This window comes from Bubalus kerabau, chromosome 10, assembly GCF_029407905.1.
Source record: "Bubalus kerabau isolate K-KA32 ecotype Philippines breed swamp buffalo chromosome 10, PCC_UOA_SB_1v2, whole genome shotgun sequence".
NCBI classification, from domain to species: domain Eukaryota; kingdom Metazoa; phylum Chordata; class Mammalia; order Artiodactyla; family Bovidae; genus Bubalus; species Bubalus kerabau.
Genome location: NC_073633.1, coordinates 59928054 through 59949150, shown reverse-complemented (window position 1 = coordinate 59949150; position 21097 = coordinate 59928054). Strand labels below are relative to the sequence as shown.

Below are 21097 nucleotides of genomic sequence, written 5' to 3'. Positions count from 1 at the left end.
AACCCATGGCTCCCACCACATCTCCTGCATTGCAGGCAGATTTTTTTTTCTTTTAAACTGCTGAGCCACTGGAGAAACCCTTACATTAATATTGCTTCTTTATTAACAATTAGCAATATTTTATTAATATTGCTTTCTTGTATTTACAAGGCCTGATTCAAGCAAACACTACAGGAGATCAGTGTAAGCTGAGGAAGTGAAGGGACTTCCCACACATCTCACTCTGGCCTCCAGACCCACAAGGAAAACTCTCTGCCTGGCAGTCCACCCAAATACCTTGCTGGCATCTTAAATTCAATATGTCCGGCCCTCCACTTACCTTCTGAGCTCTTCTCTGTAGACCCTGCTTCACACCTACTTCTCCTCCTGTGTCTTGAGTAACACAATCCCAAAGCACAGCCAGCCAGACATCTGATGGTCTTCAATGACTCCTCCCTCCCTCCCCTCCCACTTCCATTGACCACTGGAATCTTTCCCCCTCTAGTCTTTATTCCAAGTGTTTAGCATTTCTCATCTGGATGGCTATAGTCAACCACACATTTGATTTTCTGGCCCCCAACCTGGCCTCTCCACTGACCCATCCTCCACACTGCACCCAAACTGATCTTTCCACAAGGTAAGTGGGTCTCCATCACTCTCCTCTGTAAAACTAGTCAGTGGCTCCCCACAATCTTCTCAGAAACATCCCCAGTCCCTAGGCCTCTGCCTTCCCTGTCATCTACTGTTCCCAGCCTCCTGACTCCAGCCACCAGAGCTAGTTGGAATTCTCTAAAACCAGTGATTTTCAAAATGGAAAAGCAATGTCATCAGCATCGCTTTGGAAGCTGTTAGAAATGCACATTCATGGGCCCACTCCAAGCCTACAGAGTCAGAAGTTCTAAGGATGAGGGCAGATGTCTATGGTTTAACAAGGCCGCCAGGTGACTTTGATACACTCACCTGAGTGCGCCTGCTCTAAACCCACAGGCTCTGTTCACCGAGAGACTTAGCCCTTCGGTTCCCTCTGCCAGGAATGCTGCCTCAGATGTCCTTTCTCTGTGCTCCCTCTTTCCTAAGGCAGGTCAACCCTGTATGATAATTATCCAGTTGATTCCTTGCTGGTTGGTGCATACCTCAAAGACAGGAACTGTGTCTTATTTGACTCACTCATTCCACAAGTCTCTAGTTAAACACAGGCCTTTCACTGGGTAGGTGTTGGGCATAAAAACAAATGATGTATCCTTTACCTCACGGGGCAGCCACCCTCTCATTTGACCACTCCAAGTGTGACTGAAGACTCCACTGATGCAATCTAAAACCTCTCACCAACCTGCAAAACTGTGAGCAACTGAAAAAGCCTGAACAGAACCAGTCTGACATCATCTGGTAAAAGAAAACCTCTGGGCCACAGACCGATACCTCGTGTCAGATCAGCAACAGCATCAGATGAGAAATAAAGTGCACAATAAATGTGACGTGCTTGAATCACCCTGAAACCATTTCCCTCCCCCACCCCACTCCATGGAAGAAGAGTCTCCCACCAAGCCCGTACCTAATGCCAAAAAGGTTGGGGACCACTGCTCTAGAATTTGGAGAATAATTTAGTAAGGGAAAGTATCAAAATGTGTAAATCCCACATGAAAATTCATTACAGTTAGTTTATTCTAAATTACAGTAGAAGTTGAGGAAAGTTTGATATTAGCACTTCTCAATCTTCAATCCCTAGGAGTCTCCCAGGGATTTTTTGTTAAAATGCTAATTCTGATTCAACAGGCCCAGGTAAAGCCCAGGATTTCTGCACTTCTAAATAGCACCCAAGTGATACCCAGGTAACAGTGATGTTCCTAGTCCTAGAACTACACTATGAGTAGCAAGCAAAACTTCGACAACCCCCTTTTTCATAGAACTGTATCAGTCTTCTCCTTCATGCAACACCGCCTTTTTATGACCCCTTTGCATTGAAAGCTTTCTCCAGTGCCTTTCAGGCTTCAGGATAAAGATAGCACACTAAATACATTTAGTTCTATGACTAAATGCCTTATAAAGCAACTACACTCCAATAAAAATTTTAAAGATAAATATAAGAGCTTTAAACTGTAACATTTTATATTGACTTACAGAAGTTACCTTTGCTAACTGCACACTGTGTGGTGTTTCTGTTTCCTGAAAGATGGATTGGTTTAAATATATATGCAGTGATTAAAATAATCAAAAAATATAAGAAAAAAAATAAGAAAAAAAAAAAGAAAGTAGATGAACAAGAGGTAATTGATTAGCAAACTCAGGAAACCAGACTCCTTATCTGCCAGTAAAGAAACACAAGGAGCAACTCATCACAGAATCTCCAGAAAGGGCTTAGGCAGTCAGAGCCCCAGTACCTCTGGGGGAGGGGAGAGCATAAAGTGAGGCTAAAATAATGGAAGTCTGTTTACACCCCAAACCCCAGCGTTGCCAGCCTTGTGATTCCTCTAGCTCCAGAAGAAGTCGAACGTCTATTCTCCGGAGAGAGTAAAACTCCAAGAATCAAACTCGCAGGGGGTCTCTGAGTCATACCAAGTTCAGTGGAGGCAGGGGAGGAGTTGCACAGTATTAATAAATATGAAGACACCTCCACTCCACACCTCCATGCTGGACTTCCAAAAGGCAGGCTTACTCCACAGACAAGTGGTTCAAGTCGTCTTCTCGGGAGACTGCCCAACCCAGAAGGGAAGCCTAAACATAAATAGAAGCCCATCACATACTGAGCTAGCTACAACTATAATGTAACTGCTGGGAGAAGGAGGAGATGGAAATCTTATGCGTGTGTGGTTGGGGTGGGTGGAAAAACAAACTAAAATTTTCTTTTTCCATAGTAATGCATCAGTAGAAGATGCCTAAAACTGAAAATCAATCGTACAGAAGTACAAGTATGTCATTAGAGACAGAGGACACAACAACCAGCAAGTGTCAACTCATTGCAAGAACTGAAAGCAGTTGACTCTGGGGAGCAGGAAATGAGCCGCGGGCGGAGATTCTGATAGCTTCTACTAACAGTCCTTGCAGAACTATGCCCTGATAAAATTTTATAAATTAATTAATACAAAAAGACATGTAATGCCCAACCTTAAAGTTTTATTTTCCCCCCTTTGGATGATTCAGGCCATGACAATAAACACCACTAATGTGCGCTACACTCTCAGGACCTAAGGCTACATGGAAACAGGATGCTGAGGACCTGGGCCCTGGACTCAGGCTGCCTGGGTCTGAATCCCAGCTTTACTACTCACTGGCTGTGTGACCTTCACCAAGTTACCTAACCACTCTGTGCCTCAGTTTCCTCACTGGTGGAACAATAGGATTATTTTGTAAAAATGAGTCATGTTATACCATAAAGTGCTTAAAGCAGTGTTCGGCACCTAGTACATGTTCAATAATAGCTGCTCTCTTTTAAGGTATGTTTGCCACTATATTAAAGCCTCCTGACACTGTATTGATTTTGTCTTTTATTAGTCTATGTTTCATTTTCCCTGCCTTCACCTTCTCTGTCAGTCAGCCAGCTGTCCCTACTCACAGTAATCAGAGGGCCTTTCCAGGGTCACTCCTCGCCCCACCAATGCACAGCTTCTAACTGACAAGGCATCTGGAAACCAAATAACCAAGATCAGAATTATATGCAATGGAGAAAAATATGTACCACGAAGTGTTGGGAAGGTCTCTCTGTGAGGCGAATCGGCACACTTCCATATATGTACCATCTATTAGACAACTGAGAATCCTTTGGGCTTACTTCCTAGCCATCAGCTGTAGGTCAGTGAGCTGGGTGACACTCAGGGTAACTAACTATCCTAGTTTACCCGGGCCTGCACTTTAGCAAAGCCCTGCATACCTGGAAACCCCAGTTTCAACAATGGTCCAATTACACAATCCTTTTGAGACTGTTTCATCAGCTGTAAAATGAAGGATGATATTTACTTTGAAAGTCTATTGAAGAGTAAATGAGAGAATGTTCGTATGACTCTTGACACACAGTAAGCTTGCAATAAATGGTAGCTCTAGCTACTGTACTCAGTTACCTATTGGTATTTCCAACTCTGATATCAGCAGCAAAATAAATTATCCTTAGAAACTTAACCTATACCTTAATTAATTTCTTACCAGAAAAATAATTTACCTTATACACAGTGGATTCCAGGAAGCTGAAATGTTTGCTTTCCCAAATTTCCTTCCAACCTTTTCCTAATAATTTGTTTCAGGGACTAGGCCTTATTAAAGAAATGTAATATTTCACCAATGCTGACTTATCCACTGGGCAAAAGCCTGAGAGGTCTCCACCAGCTCTGGATATATGCACTGTTTTCACTACGGGGATCCTGGGGTACTTAGGTAAACTTCTGGAGGAGAAATCAGCATTCTAACTCACACAAAAAAAGGACATCAGGCATCATACCTGAAATTATTTTTAAATTTGCATCTCACTTTTTCCCTTCATAATAGCACCAAGTCATTGTCTCCTGATGGATTGACAGTTTATTCACTAAATATGTCCATTCTATGCCTGAAAAATAATGGATCATATCATCAAACAGATGAAATGCCATTTCTTGCCTCAAAAGCCGAAGCAACTCAGTACTCGACAGATACTTATTTCAGCCTGGAGGAAATGGCTCACTTTGGGGCAGTTCACCAACACATGGGTGAAGTTGTTACATGAAAAGTTGCACAATTTTGGGGTAGATAACTGAAAGGATCACAAGTTACTCAAAGCCAAAACATGGCCTGCAAACACCGAGGCAGCAGAGAGAGCAGGAACAGCCAGGCATATAAGAAGCTTCTCTGGGGGCTTCCCTGGGGGCCCAGTGAATAAGAATCCACCTGCCAATGCAGGGGACACTGGCTCGGGAAGATTCCACATGCCTCGGAGCATTAACTAACCTGGTGTGCCACAACTATTGAGCCTGTGCTCTAAAGGCCTGGAGCCGCGCTACTGAGTCCAAGTGCCCACGAGCCAGCAAGTCGCAACTACTGAGCTCGAGTGCTTCAGCTGCTGAAGCCTGTGCTCCTAGAGCCTGTGCTCCTAGAGCCTGTGCTCCGCAACAAGAGAAGCCACTACAATGAAAGCCATGCCCTGCAACTAGATAGCGGTCCCCACTCTACAACTAGAGAAAGCCCACGTGTAGCAATGAAGACCCAGTGCAGCCAAAAATAAATAAATAAAGCAGTGGGTACACGTCAAAAAAAAAAAGATCTTTCTCTATATGAGCTACCAAGCTCCTTCCTCCATGCTCATATTTCTTTGCCATCCATTGCTCAAGGTCTGTGAGCACAAAACACTGGCGAACCACATAAACTCTGAGGAGCCCTGAGAGACATCTGCTCCAACTATTGAAGCAAGAGTGAATGAGTCCAGGAGAGAACTTTCTCCAAGTATGGTCTGATGCCCACTGGCACCAGAATCTCCTAGAGTACCTGGTGAAAATCCAAAGTCCTGGGTTCCATCAGGCCCCTCAATGAAGCCCTCTGGGAAGGCAGCAAGGGAATCTGCATTAATGACAAGATTCTCCAAAGGACTCCCAATTGTGCATAAAAAGGTTGGAGAGCAACTGCTCTGGGGAGACAACAGATAGCAAAATGCACAAGCATAGCTGGGCAAATAACTGTTATTTAACCTCCATCAGCCTCAGATTCCAAATCTGTAAAATAGGGATAATAATACCTACACAGCAGGATTCCTGGTTGAGAATGATGTGAGAATTACATGAGAAAAGTAATAGCTTCCAACACACAGCTTCACATGCAGCAGGTGTTCAACAAGTATTAATCCACCCCACCTTGTGTAGCAGACTAATGAAGATTTATAACAAAAGTCCCTATTTTGAGCAACTGTTACCAAGGAAAGCAGATGGCTAGCTTAAGTTAAGGCCTCCATGTTAATGAGTCACCAACTAAAAGGCCGAGGCCAGCAGCTTTAACCACTGGTTGGGTTGTAAAAAGTACAAGCTTCAGTGGGCATGAGAATCTCCTGGATGGCTTGAAAACACAGCCCACTGGGCCATCTCTGGAGTACAGAATCTGCAGTTCTGGGCTGAACTGAGAATCTGTATTTCTAACAAGTTCTTGGGGGTTGATGGTGGTGTTGGTCTCGGAACCACACTTTGGTCATCACTCTATTAAACTCAAACTGATCTGACACCTTGTAATAAAAAAGGACAGCAACGCTAGATGCATTTCCTGTTTGACACCAGACTGGTTAGTTACATGTCAATAAAGAAAAAAGTAATAAACCCACAATTTCCGAGGCAGCCCCACCTCTGTCCCTGAGAATCTTTCTCACTACATTTTTGAATGGTGCAGAAAGAAGGCTGGGAGACTTGAGTGCCATCTCCCAGCCACTCATGTGGGTACCCCTGAATGAGACACCTGATCTCTTTGAGCCTCAGTGTACTCACCTGGGGACAGAGTTGGGCTCAGTCACTGGTTCCCAAACCTGGTAGTGCACCATCCATTGCTACAGCAGCATTTAGATAAAACATGAATTCCCTAGCCCTAAAGCCAAGCCTAACAAATGAGAATCTCCTAAGAAGAGACTGAAAAACATGTGGTTTTGCCTATGTTTTAAATAAAAGCTCGCTATGTGATTTTTGGGCTTCCCTGGTAGCTCAGCTGGTAAAGAATCCACCTGCAATGCAGGAGACCCCAGTTTGATTCCTGGGTGGGAAAGATACCCTGGAGAAGGGATAGGCTACCCACTCCAGTATTCTTGGGCTTCCCTGGTGGCTCAGATGGTAAAGAATCTGCCTGCAACGCGGGAGACCTGGGTTCAATCCATGGGTTGGGAAGATCCCCTGGAGGAGGGCATAGCAACCCACTCCAGTATTCTTGCCTAGAGAATCCCCATGGATAGAGGAGCCTGGCAGGCTGCAGTCCATGGGGTCGCAAAGAGTCGGACCCATCTGAGCAACGAAGCACAGCACAGCACATGTGATTTTCATGGGCAGCCAGTTCTAAGCAACTATCCCCAAGGTGATCTTTGAGGCCCCTTCCAGGACTAAAGCCTGGATCTTTTGATTTCTAAGCCCCTATGCCAGAGTCTGTGCTTACCAAGTAGCTCTGTCCTTTTATTTGTTTCCCACAGAGTTCACACTAGAGGATCTGAATACATTCATCTTAAAAGAAAAGAAACTAGTCTGCTTAACACTTCCATTTTTCTCATGTATCAAACTGATATTTAGGTTTTAATTTTAAAAAATAAAGTCCAATCCTTAACAGCACAAAATAAACAACCCAATCAAAAACTCAGCAGAAGACCCAAATAGACATTCTTCCAAAGAAGACATACAAATGGCCAAGAGGCCCATGAAAAGATGTTCAACATTGCTAATTATTAGAGAAAAACAAATCAAAACTACAATGAGATATTACCACACACTGCTAGAATGGCTGTTATCAAAAATTCACAAGCAATAAATACCAGAGAGGGTATTGAGAGAAGGGAATCCTCCTATATTGTTGGTGGGAATGTAAACTGGTACAGCAAGCATGCAGAACAGTAGGGAGGTTCATTAAAAAATAGAGCATCCACTCCTGAGCATATATCTGGAGAAAAACATGATTAAAAAGGTTGCATGCACCCCAGTGTTCACTGCAGCGCTGTTTACAACAGGCAAGACATGGAAGCAATTTAAACACCCATTGGCATTGGAATGGATAAAGATGATGTGGTACATATCAATATATGGAATATTACTCAGCCATTACAAAGAATGAAATAATGCCATTTGCCACAACATGGATGGACCTAGAGATTGTCATATTCAGTGAAGCCAGACAGAGAAGGAAAATATATGACATCCCTTATATGTGGAATCTAAAAAGAAATGATACCAACAAACTTACAAAACAGAAAGAGACTCTCAGAGAATGAACTTATGGTTGCCAGGGGAAGGATGGGGAGAAGGGTTAGATGGCGAGTTTGGGACGGACATGTACACATTGCTATATTTAAAATGGATAATCAGCAAGGACTTACTGTAGCACATGCGACTCTGCTCAGTGTTATGTGGCAGCAGTGTTAAGGATGGGAGGGAAGTTGGGGGGAGAATGGATACATACTCCCTTCTGTGTTCACCTGAAACTATCACAACACTGTTAATCAGCTATACCCCAATACAAAATAAAAAGTTTAAAAACAATTTGGCCACAGCAGGGAAGGGAGAAGGTAGGAAGACCTGAGAGAGTAGTACTGAAACATATGTATTACCATATGTAAAATAGATAGCCAGTGGGGATTTGCTGTGTGATGCAGGGAACCCAAAGCCGGTGCTCTGTGACAACCTAGAGGGGCGGGATGGGGAGGGAGGTGGGAGGGAGGTTTAAGAGAGAGGGGACATGTGTATGCCTGTGGCTGATTCATGTTGATGTATGGCAGAAACCATCACTATACCGCAAAGTAGTCATCCTCCAATTAAAAAACAAATAGTAAAAAGTGTAAAAACAACAACAAAACATAGTCAATGTAGGAAAAAACAGGAATTAACACAGGCCATGCAATCTTCTCTCACACCAACTTCCTAGTTACCTGCTCCATCATTCACTCACCATCACCTTAGCATCTCCCACATGCCAGGCATTATTTTAGGTGACAAGTACCCAGAATTTCACAAAACAAAGTCCCTGCTGTCACATAGAGAACAATCAGCAGAAAGAGAAAGATAATGTTAACATGGAGATAAAATAATTTCAAACAGTAAGAAGTCCTGTGAAGACCATAAAGTATAACAGGATGGAGGCTGACTAAAGACTACTCCCAACAGAGTGATTAGGGATGACTCTACTGCCAAGGGACCACCCAGGTGAGAATCTAGAGAAAAGAATTGTGGGCAAGTGCAGATGCTCTGAGGAGGGCAAGAGGTTGGCGTTTTTAAGGAATAGATGGGAAGGAGGCACAGGGATGAGCTGAGGACAAGGAGGCCAACAGGGCTCAGATCATGGAGACACTTACAGATCATGGTTAGAACATTTGGATCTTACACCAGTCACAGTGGTAAGAGACTGGGGAATTTCAAACAGAAGAAGGATATGATCTGATTTACATTTTTAAAAATATCACTGGCTTTGCATGAGGAATGGGTTACGGGGAGCTGGGGTTAGCTAGAATGAGACCAGAAAAACAGCAGACCAGGCAGGAAACAATGGTGGCCTTTAACTGGCAGCTAGTACATAGCCATAGCAGATGCTCAGACATTTCTGGACCACTTTAAATAGGTGAAAATCTTTAATATATTTGTTTCACTTCCTGTGATATTTCACAGGAGTCCAAGGGAGAGACACTGCTGGTTACAATTGGGAAACATTAGCACAGGGGCATAGAAAGAACCAGCAGACTTGTCTTCTGGAACCCTCTCTGCCATCAGTTTGTCATGTGACCGTGGGCACAGCTCTGAATCTGTCAGACGGAGGAGAGGCTGGGCTCCCTGGTTTCTAAGATGTCCACCAGCCCTTAAGTTACATGATGCTGTAAGTGTAGTGAGTGAGGTTTCCTTATCTGGGTGGCAAGAGGGGCTGCTGACTCAGGGTTGGGGTTTCTGCCGTTGACTTTGAATCTCCCAGAAAGGCTCAAACTAAGCAGGAGATGGAGTTTCCATGAAGAAACTGTCCAGTCTTGCTATATCCTTTGGAAACTCTGGGATCTGGGGCACCTCTAGTACAAGGGTATAGTGATCAGCTGGGACTCTGCGGAGTAGACACTCCCGGGCATGTGAGAGCCCGCTGTGCTGAGGGGCTGGGGGCCCCATCTCTGAGGAATTCAGGGGTCAAGCCCTCAGTCACAGCCCTCCCTGAGGACTTGCTGGCAGACTTCCACCTGCACTCAATCACAGGGCAGCCAGGCCCTGCCGCCTGGCTCTTGCTTCCTACTGGCAGACTGTCCCCACACTGTTCACTCCCCTCACATGGCCCACTGGGCACCTTGGCGAGGCCCTCAGCCCAGGATCCCTAAGGGCAGGGCCCTCAATCCTAACTGCCCATCAGAATCCCCAGTGGAGATGTAAAATACATACACATGGATGTAAAATACATACACATAGATGTATGTAAAATATATACACACAGATATAAAATACATTGGAGAAGGCAATGGCACCCCACTCCAATACTCTTGCCTGGAAAATCCCATGGATGGTGGAGTCTGGTAGGCTGCAGTCCACGGGGTCGCTAAGAGTCGGGCACGACTGAGCGACTTCACTTTCACTTTTCACTTTAATGCACTGGAGAAGGAAATGGCAACCCACTCCAGTATTCTTGCCTGGAGAATCCCAGGGACGGGGGAGCCTGGTGGGCTGCCGTCTCTGGGGTCGCACAGAGTCAGACACGACTGAAGCGACTTAGCAGCATAAAATACATACAAATAGAGATGCTGGGGCCCTATCTCATATCTGATGACTCACTCAGAATTGGGGGTAAGGGAGAGGTTAGAAAGACCACAGAAGTGGAGTTAGGCTTAGTTCACTTTACATGATGGAGAGAATGTGGACTTTAGGAAACTGCAGGCCAGAGAGGTTCCACAACATGTCTAATGCAGGGTTTCTCTGCCCTGACCCACTGACATGGTGGGCAGGATGATTCTTTGTATTGAGGGGCTGTCCTGTGCACTTTGGGGTGTTTAGAGGCATCCCAGGTCTCTGCCCACTAAATACCAGCAACTCCCCAGGTATGGCAACCAGCCACATCTCCAGATGTTGCTCAATGCCCCCTTGAGGAAGAAGGAGCTGAAAACAGCCTAATTAAGAACCGCCAGTGTAATACCACTTAGTTAATTATTGGCAAAGTTAGAAACTAAAAACTGATCCACTAGTTCCTGGCGGAGTCAGTTCCTCCACACTGAAGCAGGAATTCTGGAACACATGGCTGAGTCACCCCCCAAGGAAATACCACAACCCGCTCTGCGGCCCTCTGTGCCTAAGTGGAGCGGGGCGATGAAGAGCTGACCTTGCCCCTGACAAAGGAAGTCCAGCCTAGAATGGCCAGCAGCTGATCTGGCCATGTTTGGTCTCTAGCATCTGATTGGAAGGACGACACCTTATCTTCTCAAGGGCTGCTAGACCTCTTTACTCATCCCTGGGGTTGCTCCCTTGCAACGGTGAGATTCATTATGAAAATTAATCACACTGCAGGAAACAAAGGAAATCCTGACCGCACCCTTGGATTATATTTTAAAATTCTCAGGTATCTCAAACGGACATTTAAGTCAAGACCTATTTCTGTATATCTCATTCCTTCCCATATTAGGACTAATACAGCAAGAAGAATAATAATCAAAAAAACCTTACCATAAGCTTCCGTTAGCTGATTGAGGCCCTGTTTTTGTGTCAAATGATAAAAATACACAGGCGATAAGTAACCAGCCATATGCAGATAAGACTCGACCAGCTGCCCACGTGGTGGGATCAGAGCAAGATAGATGAGTAGCAGTTAATAAGAATGAACAGATTTTTCAGTCTCTTGGCAACCAATTTTATTATTATGCTTTGACCTGGCAGCTGGTAAGGCTTTATATGAATTAATCAACAGGCTATGAAAAAACAGGGTTAGTGGCTCTGAAATATGGTATTCTCACAGTAGTCAGAGGAAGGATGCTTTTTTCTAAGGCTACTTTCTTAAATAAGTACAGGTAACTGTAAAACAGTAAGCAAACTGTGTTTTAAAAGAACACATCTCTAAAGAGGAAGTTACATACACCTATCTACTGCATCAATCCTTACCATGTATCTTCCATATCTGTTCTACCAAATTACAAGAAGATACAGAGTGTCAAAGGACTTGGCCACTCAAAGCAGGCGCCCTTCAGTGAGACAATACTTGGTGGTTGTGGAATTATTCTCAGCCAAGTCCTCCTGAATCAAAGCATCTTACAGTAAGCACTCAAAGGGGATGAGAATAATAACCAGACCTTAGAAGGAATAAAAACACATGGAAAGATGGGATTTCTGGCATCACCACAGGCATACAACCAACGGTGGCTTTCAACGGCCCTGCGGTTCTCAGAGAAAAGTCAAGTGTGTCCTTGAGGGTAGCTTTGCCTGCCACACAGCAGATCCAAGGGCCAGAAGGGCAGCAGGACAGTGCAGCGATATGGGAGGGAGGCAACAGAAGTGACTAAAGATCAGCATGAAAACATAAGCAACTACGTGTGATCTCTCAAGGGAAGATTCTATGCAGCAGACTAACCACTGGACCCGGAGTTCCAGTTCCGGCTCTACCACTAACTGTGTGATCTTAGAAAATGACAACATCTCTGGAGAAAAATTTCCTTCACCACAAAACATTAGAGGAAAATGGAATCTTCTCCCACTGTCCTCTAATTCTAATAATCCTTGAGTTTACACGCCCTCTCCTTCCTAAAATGGAGACATGTGCAATTAGCAAAATGAGCCATAGCTCAGTTATTCTGTGGACATTATCATGATCAACACATTTCCTGCCCAAAAACATAAATTTATCAGACCAGAGTTACCACATTAAATCCAAGACACCGGTTAACTCTGCCACTCATAGGAAAAAAACTACTAATTTTTTAGTATAAGTGTGTCCCAAAGATTGCATGGGACATACTTATAGTAAAATAGTATTTGTTGTTCATCCAATTTTTAAAATCTGGCACACTACCTCTAACCTCACATTCAAAGTGTAATCTCAGCTCTCAAAAGTCTGATTTCATACAGGTGGGTGGTTCCAAGTGTGGCTGAAGCACTAAATGTGAGGCCTTCTCATGGGTGACATACACAGAGGCAAAAAATAAAACAAAACAAAAGCAGGCAAGGAAGAATGACTTGCAACATTTGTTTTGAGTAGGTGAGGCATCAAACTTTATTAAACAGTGAGTAGAATATCAATGTTAGTAGACCTCAATCATACAGGGAAAAGAATGTGGTATACTTCCTGACCAGACAGGAGGCCAAAACACAGTGGATGGAACAAGATGGATGCTCACAGCTCCGCACCTCTCACCTTCTGGACACAAAGTTAATTGCAAACCTTTTATCTCTTCCTGCAACTCAGTGCTCATGTCTGCTCCCCAGATAATCAGCTTAGGGAAACCAGACCATAAACTGGAACTTCCTGACTACAAGGCAGAGGAATAAATTTGATCAAGCGAAACCTGCACACAGCGTATAAAGCAAAGGCAGTGAGAGGGAAAAATTCCTCTCTTCAGAAGGCAATCTTGTTCTAACAATAACAAGACAATCTTGCTGCATAGAGGCTCACAATTCATTTGTTTTTTAAATTGTGGGCCACTTTTTTAAAATATATAATTTTATTTTCTTATTTATTTTTGGCTCCAAAGCACAGGCTCAATAATTATGTCACACGGGCTTAGTTGCTTGGCAGCATGTGGGATCCTCCTGGACCAGAGATCGAACCCGAATCTCCTGCATTGGCAGGCGGATTCTTTACCACTGTGCCATCAAGGAATCCCGTCAGCCAACTTTATTGAGGTATAATTGAGATATAACATTGTAAGATATTTAAAGCGTACATCACGGTGATTTGACATATGTATACGTTTTGAAAAGGATTCCCCCACCCATCAAGTTAACTAGGGCTCACGTTATTTACACCCACACACATATACATGCCATGGGTTTAAAAATACTCCTTTCTCATAGTTTGTAGTGAATATATAGATATGGCATATTCCAAGATAAGTTTTACAATGGAAAGCTAGTTCAATTTTTAAAATACCACAGTGATTACTATACTCTCCAGGCCAGTTAATTCAATTCTCAGTGAGAAAGGTCCGCAGGAAACCTCTCTCAACTCTAGCCAATACTGCTTTATCAGCAACAGCAGGATGAGGCGGACTAAAACAAGATACTTAATATCTACAGGCTGAGAAAAATTAAATATATGGACTAGAGGTTTCTAATGATGAAAACAAATCCAAGGTTATTCATTAACTTATGGGCACATTCAGCAAGAGTTTATTGAACACTTCCTTTGTCTATGATAGCTTGCAGTACAGGAATCATAAAGGAGATGAAGACATGCTCTGCCTCCAGGCTATTACAATCTCATCATGGAAATAAGGCTACATATGCATAATCAGTTGACAGTCTGAAGTCATTATGCAATTAAAAGTCAAAACAAGTCTCATAATTGGAAATTTCAGTTAGAAGCCAGAGAAAAATTAAATTCACTGCACTGCAAAATATTCATCAGGAAATGAAACTCCATTTTCTCAAATTTCCAAGGAATTTCACTCTCCCTAGATCAGCACAAGAAACCAAGTCACTAGAGACAGGCGCTGAAGGCCTCCTCACAGTCTGTCAGCGTCCTGCCCTCAGGAAGGACCCAAAGTCCTCACCTTTCTGCTTTGTTTGACCTTTCCCTTCCTTTGTTTGACCTTTCCCTTTCCAAGAAGAGTAAGGCCATTCTCTCCAGGGAAAAAAGTAGATAGAAAAGGAGAGAAGGAGGAGTTGCTGGTGTAGCTATGGACACTGCAAATGGGAAGGAAGAGTGAGAAAGAAATAGCAGAGTGATCCCCATTTCTCAGCTTCTCATTCCCTTTTCATTCACTCAACATATTTTTTTTTTGGGGGGGGGGGGTGTTTAATATGTGCCAAAAACCATTCCAGGTGCTACCTCCACCAGAGCAAACAAGACAAATTCCGGACCTTCATGGAGCTTGTAGTCTACCAGTGGGAGACAGATGTGTGTGTGCAATGACAAAAAATGCTACAGATACTCTAAAGAAAAATAAGGTCAAGGGAAGAAAATGCTGGGGTTGGGGGATGGGGGATGCTAATTTAGAAGGGATGGGACAAGAAAGCATCTCTAAAGAAATGACTTGATTTGAATGAAATGAGTGAGTAAGCAGTGCAGACTTTTGAAGGAGGTTCGATGCAGGATACTGGATAAGCATCCAGGGCTGGTGCACTGGGATGGTATGGGGAGGGAGGAGGGAGGAGGGTTCAGGATGGGGAACATATGTATACCTGTGGCGGATTCATTTTGATGTTTGGCAAAACTAATACAATTATGTAAAATTTAAAAATTAAATTAAATTAAAAAAAATAAAAAAATAAAAGTGAAAAATGAGGCAAAAAAAAAAAAAAAGAACATTTCAAACAGAGGAAACAGCAAAGGTCCTGAGGTGTGGCTGGAGGGGAGTGATGGAAGATGAAGCCACACACCACGTAAGGGATTGCAGGCGACAGAGGTTTCCCTCTGGTATAACAAGCCACCGGTGAGTTTTGAGCACAGGACTGAGTGATATTAAGTGGCTTCGGCAACTTTGTTAAGAACAGACCACAGAGTGGTGAAGGTGGAAGCAGGCTGGGCCTGCAGGAGGCTTTGGAGTAATCCAGGTTGACAAAACAAAAGGAAATGGTGGGAGCGGTGAAAATGTTACAAAATGATTCCTATCCTAGATATAGTTTCAAAGCAGAACTAATGAACTCTGCTGAGAGACTAGATGTCCGATATGAGACAAAGAAAAGAATCAGGGGTGACCCCAGGGTGTTTAGTCTGAGCACCTGTAATAATGAAGTTGCCATTAACTGAGACAGGGGAGATGGAGGGAAAAGCAGGTTTGGAAGAGGAAAATCAAGAGTCTGGTTCCTAGAGACTGTTGCCCACTTCAACACCCATTGCATCTGTTGTAAAATCAGGCAACAGCAATTGAGACGCTGATCCTAAATTACAGATGGAAATTCAAGGGACCCAGAATAGCCAGAACAGTCTCAAAAAAGAAAAACAAAGTGGGAGGACTCACACTTCCGCATCTCAAAACCTCTCGCGTACATAGTTAATAGAGGAGAGTATGATACTAGCATAAGGATAGACATGCAGCTCAATGGAGTAGGGCTGAGAGTCTAGGAATAAACTCTCACATTTCCTGACAATTTATTCTCAACACAGGCACCAATGGTATTAAAAGGGGGAAAAATAATCTTTTCAACAAATGGTGCTGGGAGAACCTGATGCCCACATGCAAAAAATTGTTAACACTCCTACCTCACACCATGTACAAAATTAACTTAAAGCAAGCCAAAGATGGAAATGTAAGAGCTAAAACTAACAACTCTTAGAAGAAAACATAGGCATAAATCTTCAGGACTTTGGATTGAGCAATGCTTTCTTAGATTTGACACCAAAAGCGCAGCAAGAAAAGAAAAAATTAGTTATACTTCATCAAAATTAGTAAAACCAAGGCAGGTCATGGAAATTAAGGAAGGGAGGGAGTAAGGAAGAAAGAATAAAGGAAAGAAAGTAGGAAGGAAAACTAACATAAAATACAGATCCTCAGTCTAGTTTTTTCAGCACTACATAAACCTTTCTTTACTTGTAACCATCTGCAAAAATTCTGTCTTCCAGACCGTGTTTTCCCCCTAAAACAAGTTTCTAAGAAGGCATAAATAAATCAATAAAACAGAACAGTGGAGCACCAACAAACTAAATCACTGATAATTATAGAAACTTTATACAGCATAAGAGGATACACCCAACCTCTGACTGATGAGCCAATCCCAAAGTTAAGAATCCATCCAGTAGGGGAAAATAGCTGTTAGCCCACAGAAGACCCCTGAGACAGAGGATCTAACAGATGATGCTGAGGCCATGCAGGGGGCCCGCAGGAGCCAAAATGATGGGAAGGCAAAGTCATGGGTTCACAAGATTTCCTTCACTTCAGGCCTGACTTTGCTTAATCCGTGATCTATTGGGACAGAGACAAAAGCTTTGGCAAGAGTTACCGAAACCTGTCATCACATCGGCTCTACCGCCAGTCAAGACAGAAGGGCCTGACTGCCTGGTAGGGTTTTCTGTCTGACTGGCAGGGCAAGGAATGGGGGACCCTCTCCCACTCAGTTTGCCGTCCAGACCCCGCCCAACAAAGGTGTCAAGACTTTAAATCATTCAACTGACAAAACCGGAGGAAGGAAAAAATTAGAGAGGCCGTGCAGGAGCCTCCTCTCCTGCCTGAGAAGTTTCCTTCCTCCCACCCGGCCACCTCCATGCGGCCCCTAGCACCTGGATGCCGCCGGAAGGTGACCTCAGCCCCATCCCAACCTGGGACTCCACCTAATCGGCACCTCGCCCAAGCTGACCCCTACCCCCGCGATTGTCATCGTAGAGTTTGTGCTGAGGGCCTGGGAGAAGCAAAGAAGCTTCTCCGGTGGGCTCTGCCTCCCAGAGAGCGGAGAGGAGCTGCAACCCCAACACCCGGCCCCAGGGCCAGACCCTCTGTGCGCCCGCTCCGTCGCGCTGCCCCGCGGGGTGACCGGCGCCCCGAGCCCGAGCGCGCCTCCCAGCCCGCGCCTCCGCCTCACCTGCTCCGCCCGCGGTCCCCACGCCGCTCTGTCTCTGCGCGCGCCGCGCCCACCCGCTGCCGGCCTTTTCGGGTCCTTGGCGGGTATTTTCCGTCTGGCCCCACATCACTTCCCGTAAAGGAGCGCGAGGTGGGGGCGGGACCTCCTCCCCGCCCTCCACCTCCCGCTTCCTCCTGTCACTTCGGGGCGCACCCCCGCCCGACAGGGCGAGCGCGCCGCCCCCAGCCCCTACTTACCTGCCCAGGGGGCCGACACAAACTTCCCCACTCGCCTCTTTTAGCCCAAACCCAGTCTCCACTGTCCTTTCCTGGAAGGTGCCAAACCTTAAGGGGTTGTTTTCGTTTTGAGACACAGGGATGACATTTAAAGACTGCTCTGGGGACGGGGCACTATAAGGTATAGTTTGGTGCCGCTCCCCAAATCTCCTCCCCCAAAGCCATTTTCTGCAGGTGTTTTTCATGGCGTCAGGTCAGTGTCTGTCTCTGGTCGCCACATGTGCTGAGCGGTTGCAAAGTCGGCCCTGAGACCGACGGCTCCTGAGGCCCTAAACGGGGATCTGAGGGGCGGGCTCCCAGCTTGCAGTGACTGCCCACTTCGTCTGGCTTCCCCGGGGGCCAGATCCGCACTGGGCGTCCTGGCTTTGCCACTGTCCATCCGGCCCCGCCTGCTCTTCACTCGGGTAGCCTGGCATTGGTGTTCCTGGAGTGAGGGAAAGCTCTGGGATACTTGAGAATGACTGGATGACTGGAGCGGGGTGGGGGGGTGGGCCATCAAAAAGGGTAGTTAAGTGGGGTAGTAAACAGGGTCTCTACTCTTGAACAGTCGAGTTCAGATTACAAAATCTCTCTTATTTAAATTTCCAAGTATTAGAGCAATTCGTTAAAATTAAAAAAAAAAAACTTGAAAGACTAGCTCCTGTAGCGAGACACCTGCGAGCCTCTGCTGCCCCCTAGCGGCTTCCCTCTCTCAGTGCCGGCGGCTTTCTGTGGGCCCCTTGGACCTGTGGCTGTGAGGCAGAGATGGGAAGCTTCAGGCCCGCAGTTCTCACTGCTGCTGCTGCTGCTGCTAAGTCGCTTCAGTCGTGTCCGACTCTGTGCGACCCCATAGACGGCAGCCCACCAGGCTCCGCCGTCCCTGGGATTCTCCAGGCAAGAACACTGGAGTGGGCTGCCATATTCTTCTCCAATGCATGAAAGTGAAAAGTGAAAGTGAAGTCGCTCAGTAAGTGTCCGACTCTTCGTGACCCTACGGACTGCCCCCTACCAGGCTCCTCCGTCCATGGGATTTTCCAGGCAAGATTACTGGAGTGGGTTGCTATTGCCTTCTCCAGCAGGTTCTCACTAGAAGCGCCAAATTCCTCCTCCAGCGCCCTCAAGGTCTGAACAGCAACTTTTGGGCCTACCGCTGTGAGCTTTCAGGCAAAGCATTTTTTATTTATTATTTTTTAAATTTTTGACCACATCAGGAGGTATCTGGGATCTTAGTTCCTGATCAGAGACCCTGCATTGGAAGAGCAGAGTCTTAACCACTGGACTGCCAGGGAAGTCCTTAGGCAAAGCACCTCTCAACCAAATAAGTCTACTTCTAAGCAAAGCAAAATGTTTGGAAGTCCTAGTCCACCGGCTCCTCCTATCTGTTCTATCTCACAGATTCTTCTTGGATCACAAATTCCAGCTGTCTCAAGGATACCTGCCCAATTCCATTATCCTTTCAGACTACTCAGTTTGCATTACAGCACAATGAGCTTCTCAGATTACTTTAAAAAATCACATATAGGATGAATCATATGAAGTTGCTAAATATTGAATACATATTCATTTTAATAGTTCCAGGCAAATATAATGCAGTAATCGCAGAGTTAGGGATAACAGATTCACTATAGGGTGATGGTTTCAAGGGATATTCCTTAGAGAAAAGCCATCAAACTGTTGTCAGTGGAGGTTAAAACAGGGAAAGTAGTTCCATGTTCATGTGTAGAGGAAGTCTTGGGAATCACTGATGCGCTAAGATCTGTTGAGGGTGGGGGGAAGGGTGCCAACAATACAGCAACTGCTAATGGTTCACATGATTCAAGGAGCGCTCAGCCCTCCCCACTCCTACAGCCAGGCTGGGCTGTCACCAGGACTTCACCAGGCAGGAGATCAGAAAACAGCGATGCTGTGGCTCATACATCACCCATTTTGTTCTTTCATTCTTCAAGTCAAACACTGTGTTAGGTCCTAGAAATGCAATAGTGAACAAGGCAAACTGGTCCTTGCCCTCAGTGATCCTGTCCTCAAAGAGATCAAGTTAACTTCTGTGCAGTGAGATAAGATCCTTGATAAGGGAAGTTGTTGTTCAGTGGCTAAGTCTGACTAATTGGAACACAAGTTAATTGATACCAGATCAGTACTTCCCAGAGACAAGTGATGTATAGATTCAGTTCAGTTCAGTTCAGTCACTCAGTTGTGTCCAGCTCTTTGCGACCCCATGAATTGCAGCATGCCAAGCCTCCCTGTCCATTACCAACTCCTGGAGTTCACTCAGACTCACATCCATCAAGTCCGTGATGCCATCCAGCTATCTCATCCTCTGTCGTCCCCTTCTCTTCCTGCCCCCAATCCCTCCCAGCATCAGAGGCTTTTCCAATGAGTCAACTCTTCGCATGAGGTGGCCAAAGGACTGGAGTTTCAGCTTTAGCATCATTCCTTCCAAAGAACATCCAGGACTGATCTCCATCAGAATGGACTGGTTGGATCTCCTTGCAGTCCATGGGACTCTCAAGAGTCTTCTCCAACACCACAGTTCAAAAGCATCAATTCTTTGGCGCTCAGCTTTCTTCACAGTCCAACTCTCACATCCATACATGACTACTGGAAAAAACATAACCTTGACTAGACAGACCTTTGTTGGCAAAGTAATGTCTCTGCTTTTGAATATGCCATCTAGGTTGGTCATAACTTTCCTTCCAAGGAGTAAGTGTCTTTTAATTTCATGGCTGCAATCACCATCTGCCGTGATTTTGGAGCCCAAAGGAATAAATTCTGACACTGTTTCCACTGTTTCCCCATCTATTTCCCATGAAGCAATGGGACCAGATGTCATGATCTTTGTTTTCTGAATGTTGAGCTTTAAGCCAACTTTTTCACTCTCCTCTTTCACCTTCATCAAGAGGCTTTTGAGTTCCTCTTCACTTTCTGCCATAAGGGTGGTGTCATCTGCATGTCTGAGGTTATCGATATTTCTCCCAGCAATCTTGATTCCAGCTTGTGTTTCTTCCAGCCCAGCGTTTCTCATGATGTACTCTGCATAGAAGTTAAACAAACAGGGTGACAATATACAGCCTTGATGTACTCCTTTTCCTATTTGGAACCAGTCTGTTGTTCCATGTCCAGTCCTAACTGTTGCTTCCTGACCTGCATATAGGTTTCTCAAGAGGCAGATCAGGTGGTCTGGTATTCCCATCTCTTTCAGAATTTTCCACAGTTTATTGTGATCCACACAGTCAAAGGTTTTGGCATAGTCAATAAAGCAGAAATAGATGTTTTTCTGGAACTCTCTTGCTTTTTCCATGATCCAGAGGATGTTGGCAATTTGACCTCTGGTTCCTCTGCCTTTTCTAAAACCAGCTTGAACATCTGGAAGTTCACCGTTCATGTATTGCTGAAGCCTGGCTTGGAGAATTTTGAGCATGACTTTACTAGCGTGTGAGATGAGTGCAATAGTGTGGTAGTTTGAGCATTCTTTGGCATTGTCTTTCTTGGAATTGGAATGAAAACTGACCTTTTCCAGTCCTGTGGCCACTGCTGAGTTTTCCAAATTTGCTGGCATATTGA

General features: G+C 44.9%; 1 protein-coding gene and 1 long non-coding RNA gene across 3 annotated transcripts in view; one reads left to right on the top strand and one right to left on the bottom strand.

The window, feature by feature from the left end:
- Nucleotides 1-17326, bottom strand: part of RAB27A (RAB27A, member RAS oncogene family) — an 80749-nt gene extending 63423 nt beyond the window's left edge. The window contains exon 1 of one of the 2 annotated variants that reach the window (XM_055537901.1): nucleotides 17283-17326. The gene's annotated coding sequence lies outside the window, so the exon portion shown is untranslated. Of the gene's footprint in view, nucleotides 1-319; nucleotides 452-17282 lie in introns of those variants that run through there. The other variant, XM_055537900.1, reaches the window with a different exon arrangement.
- On the top strand, nucleotides 507-1452 carry LOC129621443 (uncharacterized). Its single transcript, XR_008699362.1, has 2 exons — nucleotides 507-616; nucleotides 1239-1452. It is a non-coding gene; the product is annotated as an uncharacterized LOC129621443 (long non-coding RNA).
- Nucleotides 17327-21097: the final 3771 nt, after the last annotated feature.